The sequence below is a fragment of the Podarcis bocagei genome (assembly GCF_964188305.1).
Source record: "Podarcis bocagei genome assembly, chromosome: 6".
NCBI lineage: Eukaryota > Metazoa > Chordata > Lepidosauria > Squamata > Lacertidae > Podarcis > Podarcis bocagei.
This window is the reverse complement of record NC_138130.1, coordinates 96,362,061-96,369,612: the sequence shown is the minus strand read 5'-3', so window position 1 is coordinate 96,369,612 and position 7,552 is coordinate 96,362,061. Positions and strand designations below refer to the sequence as shown.

The 7,552-nt window shown below is 46.5% G+C and overlaps 1 long non-coding RNA gene across 1 annotated transcript; it reads right to left on the bottom strand.

Annotated features, from left to right (window-relative positions):
* Positions 1-3,917: 3,917 nt before the first annotated feature.
* Positions 3,918-7,444, bottom strand: LOC308588870. The gene is made up of 2 exons (XR_014008951.1): positions 7,199-7,444; positions 3,918-5,681 (listed from the first exon to the last, which is right to left on the bottom strand). It is a non-coding gene; the product is annotated as an uncharacterized lncRNA (long non-coding RNA).
* Positions 7,445-7,552: the final 108 nt, after the last annotated feature.

Sequence of the window (7,552 nt, the reverse complement as noted above, 5' to 3'; positions counted from 1 at the left end):
ACGCAGAGAGAGATGAGGTAAGGTACAACTGCCATCATTGAGTGGCTTCTGTGCATGGAATGAGGGAGGTGCCATCTTGTCTTTTACCTCAGGTGGCAAAATACCTTGAGCCGGCCCTGTGCAAGAGGGCAGGTGAGCAGGGAGGAACAGAAGGAACAGGACCAGCAGGTTCTTGCGGGTTGTGGCCTTTGGCAGCTGGCTGACGGCAACAAGTTCTGTTATAAGTCGCAGTGGAACGGGTCCAGAATTTGCAAAGAATGGCTGTGGAAGAATTGGCAGGATGTCTGGGAAGGTCACAGTAGGCAGGCAGGCAGACTAATTTCTTTATTATTACCGTATATGCATATCCCATCTTTTAGGGACACAGGTGGCGCTGTGGGTTAAACCACAGAGCCAAGGACTTGCTGATCGCAAGGTTGGTGGTTCGAATCCCCGCAACAGGGTGAGCTCCCGTTGTTCGGTCCCTGTTCCTGCCAACCTAGCAGTTTGAAAGCACGTCAAAGTGCAAGTAGATAAATAGGTACCACTCCAGCGGGAAGGTAAACGGCGTTTCCATGCGCTGCTCTGGTTTGCCAGAAGCGGCTTAGTCATGCTGGCCACATGACCTGGAAGCTGTACGCCGGCTCCCTCGGCCAATAAAGCGAGATGGGCGCCACAACCCCAGAGTCGGTCACGACTAGACCTAATGGTCAGGGGTCCCTTTACCTTTACCTTATCCCATCTTTTCTCTAAGGAGCTCAAGGTGTTCACATCTTCTCCCCCTCCCATTTTATCATCACTCACAACAACCTTGTGAGGTAGGTTAGGTGGAGAATCAGTGACTGGCCCAAGGACATCTGGTGCTGAGCAGAGATTTGAACCCTGGTCTCCCAGGTCCAACATTCTATCCAGTACACAACATGCAGCATCCCTGGACTGCTCCTGGGGCCCCAGTGCCCTGGCAGGACCCATCCCTCACATTTCCTGTGTCCCCTCCCCACTTTAAACAAAGGAAGGTTGGGAGCCATCATTTAAACTTCCCACAGTGCCCTAGCATAGCATTCCTCCAGGGCATTGTGGGAGCTGCAGAGACTCACCAAGACAGGAGAGGGCTCAGAGGGAGGACATTTTGCCAAGGACCCTCTCAAGCCCAGAGTTGGCACTGACCTTGCTTTTCTGGAAAGTAAATGGCTTTGTGAGCATCGTGGCAGATGGAGCGTACCAGCCACACACTGCAAGAAGCGTGTGTCTGTTTAGAGACAAGACACAAAGAGCCTGAGGGCTGAAAGCGAGAATGTCAGTTAAATTAGAACGCTGGATTCCTGCCCTTCAAGGCTGCATTGCAGCGATTCACACATGCACCCAAACAACGGGTGCTAAAAGGGCTGGTGTTTGTAAAAAATAAAAAAAACCCCAAACATTTCAGTTCAGAAATATTTTTATGTAGATTTGTACAGGCAGCTCATATCTGATTTAAAATGAAATAAAAGAGTAAGAGCTCCAAATGGCTCAGGTAAAGACTTCCGCTGCAGCCTGATGCCATCCAGATGTTTTTGACTGCAGCTGTCATCATCCTGGGTTATAGGAGTTGAAGCCCCAAATATCTAGAGGGCACAAGGGTGAGGAAGGCAGCTATAGAACACACACACATTGTGCATTTTTAAATAAACACATGCACCTGAGCAGGAAATGTGGCTAACATAATGAAAGAGGACCTGAAAGGGGGGTTGCATTGCAGTCTCTCTCGAAAGAATATCCTCAGCAGAAAAAGCACAAACCAATTTCAATAGCACTAACCTTAAAAAACAGACATTACAACACAGTGTGTCACCTTTTGTTCAATATTGTAGGGATGGCAGCTAATCTAATCACTCTTGCTTTCCTTCAACCCTTTAATCTCAGAGCAAAGATCACAGGACTGCAGAACCAGTGAATTATTTATGGCCAGATCCCTGCTGAAAGCATGAGTGATATCAGGGAATCTGGAGTGATTGGATTTATAGGTTTTCCATAACAATCTAGAATCTCGCCTAGGGATAAAAGGTTGCCCAAAGACTCACAGCTAAGGCAAAAGCCAGGATGAATAGCCCTGGACGAAAGAGAGAGCTGATGAATAAAAGGTAAAGGACCCCTGACAGTTAAGTCCAGTCACAGATGTCTCTGGGGTTGCGGCTCTCATCTCGTTTTACAGGCCAAGGGAGCCGACGTTTGTCCGCAGACAGTTTTTCTGGGTCATGTGGCTAGCATGACTAAGCCGCTTCTGGTGAACCAGAGCAGCACATGGAAACCTTCCCACTGGAGCAGTACCTATTTAACTACAGTGGTGCCCCGCAAGACGAATGCCTCGCAAGATGGAAAACTCGCTAGATGAAAGAGTTTTCCGTTTTGGAGGTGCTTCGCAAAACGAATCTCCTATGGGCTTGCTTCGCAAGACGAAAATGTCTTGCGAGTTCCTGCGGTTTTTTTTCCCTCCCCCCCCTTTCTAAGCTGCTAAGCCGCTTATCAGCTGATCCGATAAGCTGATAAGCCGCTAAAAGCCGCTAATAGCGCTAATCCTCTAATCCGTCAATGGGCTTGCTTCGCAAGACGAAAAAACCGCTAGACGAAGAGAATCACGGAACGGATTCTTTTCGTCTTGCGAGGCACCACTGTACTTGCACTTTGACGTGCTTTCAAACTGCTAGGTTGACAGGAGATGGGACCAAGCAACGGGAGCTCACCTTGCCGTGGGGATTCAAATCACCGACCTTCCAATCAGCAAGCCCTAAGGCTCAGTGGTTTAGACCATGGGTAGGCAAACTAAAGCCCGGAGGCCGGACCCGGCCTAATTGCCTTCTAAATCTGGCCCGCGGATGGTCCGGGAATCAGCGTGTTTTTACATGAGTAGAATGTGTGCTTTTATTTAAAATGCATCTCTGGGTTATTTGTGGGGCATAGGAATTTGTTCATTTTCCTCCCCAAAATATAGTCCAGCCTCCCACAAGGTCTGAGGGACAGTGGACCTCAGCTGAAAAAGTTTGCTGACCACTGGTTTAGACAGCTGATGAATACCTGCCCACATATTATGGAGTGGGAGTGAGGTACTTGTGGGTCATGAGCACATAGTTAAACTTGGGGAGGCTGTGATGGTCACCAATGTGGATGTAATTTGAGAGGGATAATGTCATCAGCACCTTATCTAGGCAAAACCACTAATGGATTGTGTGAAAGATAAGGGGTGTGGCCTTTGGGAGTGTCCTGAAAGCCATATGGAACATGCCTGGAGGGTGAATTCTGAAGTTCCCCACCTTTGCATTGAGATGATGGTTTTCGAACTGTGTTACAAATAGCTTTGAGTGAATGCTCCAGGAATTATTTTTTGGGGCGGGGGGGGGGGGAGCACGCAGGGAGAGTCCTTGAACAAGTGACCTTAAGTGAGCTTCCCATCTATCTATGCACCCTGAGAGGCCCACATCATCCTACACTATTCCCACTGTCCACCTTGCTTTGCCTCTTCCTCTGTGCCCAATCCATTCAGCCTCCCAGAAGGAGAGAGCAGTTCCCCTTTTGGTTCCTGTTTCTTGGGGAAGGTGAATAGGCGCTGACAGCAAGAAGAAACAGCAGCAGAACAAGGGGGTACCTGGGGTTCACAGTGGGCTCCTTGCTGAGGCATGGGCCTCTGGAGGTGCCAAGTGATGCCAACCCAACGTGGGTCTTGCCCATATCCTGGAAGAGGTGATGCTTGCAGGTAGAGGTACTCTTGGGGCCATGAGCCCCATCTTCATCCTCCTGCAAACGTCCAAGTTCACTGCTCTGCAGTGTCTCAGCAAAGAAAGACCCAACCTCCCTTCCCCCCAGACTTCCCTCAGCTCCTCTCTCTGGTTTCTCAGCACATGTTATTCTCTGCATATTATAAAACTGTAAAGATCCTTAATTAATCTATCAATATGTTACCAATAAAAAGTTTGTGTATGTTTATTCAAAACCTGCCAAGGAATCCAGTTCATTTTGTTGTTTCTTTAAGTACTTTGCAAAAGGTTCCCATTCTTCTTTAAAGTCACAGTTGTCCTTACCACGTAGTTTGTGTGTCAATTTTGCCAATTCCGCATAGTCCATCAGTTTCTCTTGCTCCAATTCTTTGGCCGGGATTTCTTCATTTTTCCATCCTTGTGCTATTAAGACTCTTGCCGCCGTTGTCGCATGCCAAACAGCCTGTCTCATGCCCCAAACAAGCCTGATGCCCTCACGCCCAGAGGAGATGATACGGTGGTACCTCGGGTTACAGACGCTTCAGGTTACAGATTCTTCAGGTTACAGACTCCGCTAACCCAGAAATAGTACCTCGGGTTAAGAACTTTGCTTCAGGATGAGAACAGAAATCGCACGGCGGCATGGCGGCAGCGGAAGGCCCCACTAGCTAAAGTGGTACCTCAGGTTAAGAACAGTTTCAGGTTAAGAACGGACCTCCGGAACGAATTAAGTTCTTAACCAGAGGTACCACTGTACTGTCATGTCACCAATGTTAAAACTGCCAGGCTGGTTGGCCCACTGCCTGATCTGCATGGGGTTGCACTCTTTCTGAAAGAGCAAGACCCCAGTCTGAGAGTGCTCCTGGATTAGGCTTTGGCAGCGATATTGGTAATATTCAACGTACTAGCCACTTGCCGCATAGAGAGTCTCCAAGTGACATGCCATTCTTTTCAGAGCATAGGACAGTTTCAGCAAGTGTGGTGATTTGTGGCTTCACACTGCCACTTCCCCTTCTTCTCCTCTCCCTGCATGCCTCCTAAATCTGTTTGTTTGGGCGTTGGTAACCTCCAGATTGAATTATTGCAATACGTTCTGTGTGGGATTTCTCTTGTAGTTCCTCCAGAAGGTGTAGTCAGTGCAGAAGACTACATCATGATTGCTGACAGAACAGGAGATGCTGCCAGCATGTTACACCTTTGCTGAATAATCTGCACTGGCTCCTGACTTCCTACCTGGCCAAGTTCAAGGTGTTGCTTTTAGTAGCTTGGGACCAATTTACCTAAGGGATCACCTTGCTCAACTCCTTCAAGGTGTGGAACTTGCACTCTTGCACGCATCATAGTTCCTGTGTTCTGAAATTCCCAGATTATTGACATTAGTTGTGCTGTTTCTGCTACCTGCTGAAATGATTTTTTAAAGCCTCCCAACAAGTTGTATATACTGTACATGTGTCCCCTCCCCAATTTTTTGAATACGGACCATTGTTTCAAATCGCTTTATGTACACCTCTTAGGAATTACATTTAAGTGGTTTATAAATTCTTCTAAATAAACAAAATGCTGGTAGTGTCTGGTGTAGGTTTTCTGCCCCTTTTGAAAATGGTGGCCAGGGTTATTTACAAAGGGAGTGGGTTAGAGAAGAAACTGCAGCTAGAATAAATACAGTGGATATAATAAAGAACCACATTAAGGCCAGTTTGGAGGCAAGGTGGGTGGTGAACCAAGATAGGGTCTTATCAGTGGTGACCCCTTTGTGAAATGCCTCCTGACAGAGGCTTGTGCGGTGCTCACTTCATTATATTTTCAGCTCCTGGTGAAGACCTCTTGGTTTGCCCACATTTTTGGATTCAGTTTTAATAAAACGCTTTGCACTTGACTCATGTTTTAGTATCTGAGTTTACTGTTCTGCTGTTTCTTAACTATTATATTGCTGTCGTATTGCTTGTTTTTGATCTTCCAGTTTTGTGAGCCACTCTGGGAAGAATAGCAGAAGGAAAATACAAAAAATAAAAATCAACAATATATATATATATATTCTACCTCTCCAGTCACATTGTCATGGTTCTTCTCATTAACCAACCTTGTGCACTGAAAGAACTTCCTCCCATCCACCAGCCAGATGTTTGCCCTGCACACATACCAACTGATGTAAAAATTGGGGTTTGGCTTTCACTCCTCAACTCCCTATGGGACTCCAAGTCCCCTATGTCTATGATCGGTCAGAGAAAATGGATGGAGGCAGGATCCAGTGAAAAGCAAGGTTAGTAATACAACTACAGTAAGGTTAGTACAGTGGTACCTCGGGTTAAGTACTTAATCCGTTCTTAACCTGAAACTGTTCTTAACCTGAAGCACCACTTTAGCTAATGGGGCCTCCCGCTGCTGCCGCCCCACCGGAGCACGATTTCTGTTCTCATCCTGAAGCAAAGTTCTTAACCTGAAGTACTATTTCTGGGTTAGCGGAGTCTGTAACCTGAAGCGTCTGTAACCTGAAGTGTATGTAATCCGAGGTACTACTGTATTTAAATACATGTGCATTTATGAATATTTATTATATATTTGAGACCTTAGAATTATTATAACACAACATATAAACAAGATCTTTTATACATTTGGAGGCAGTTCTGGATATGACCCCCTTAAAACAAACAAACAAACAAAGCACACTCTCAATGCCTGAGGGACTTCAGGTGACGCCCTCCACCAAACAGACCCATTATAAAAACAAAGGTGGCCCAACTGCTGAGGGAGTGAGGAAGAATGATAAAGACGGATTGTAAATATGGATTGTGAAACTGTTTGCCCAGTAAAAAAAGCACGATATAAATCATACATTATAAAATAAATTTTATATAAATGGTTAAGGACTTTTAAGTGTATGGCATTGAAAAAAGTGGAGCACATCCACCTTTAACCAGACAACAGAAATGACCCTGTTTTCCCCCACACAACTTCAAGATGGGTCCCGTGTGGGTTTTTATCGTGTCTGGGAAAGGTCATTAGTTTGTTTTGGTTGAATTTTAAATAAAGACTGGTGTGCCTAGCTAGACGTATTCCTGGAGGTTTCATCACATGCTATGCCAGAGAGACGAAACCGCTTGTCCTTAGGGGAAAATGAAATGTATTTGTGTATCCAAGGGAGTTATCACATTACCAGGACGTATGAATGTCAACAGTAAGATGGCAGCATTAATCTAATTCAGAAATCAATATTCCGTGAAATAATTTGGACTTTATGGAAAGCCTACTTGGGCCTATTTGAAATTACTTTAATTCACTGGTTTTACATTTGTATGTGTAATGAATTTACATTGGCTATCAGCAAAAGGCATCCAAAATATTAAGCAGCGTTGACAAAACCTCAGCAAATGCCAGTAACGGTCCCTAGTGTGGTGTTTTCTATACAGTAGTGCGGAATGTAGCCTTGTGACTTTTAGGTAGGCCCCAAAAGGCCTTCATTCCCATAGCAACAGTTGAGCAACCGAACGGACCAATAGGAAACGAGGTCTCCTGCGCGGCCTTTGACCAAACAAGTTTAAGGGACGCCGAGAGGGAGGGGGAGAGCGAAGCCGCCGACATCCAGGCGGAGAAGAACAAACCATTCCCAACGTCACACTACTACGAGGAGGCGGGGGCTATTATTCGGAAGGCCCAACCAGACATCAAAAGAGATAAAGAGAGGCGGGACCGTTGCGCCCTCAGCGAATCCACGGCGCGCGTGGAGAGCCGGGCCAATCGCGTCTCGCCTGGACGCCGCTCAATCAAGCGGCGAGCCGAGGGAGGCGGAGCCCAATCAGAAGAGAGAGTCCCTCCTGCTCCAATCAGGATCAGGCTCGGGAGCCAGC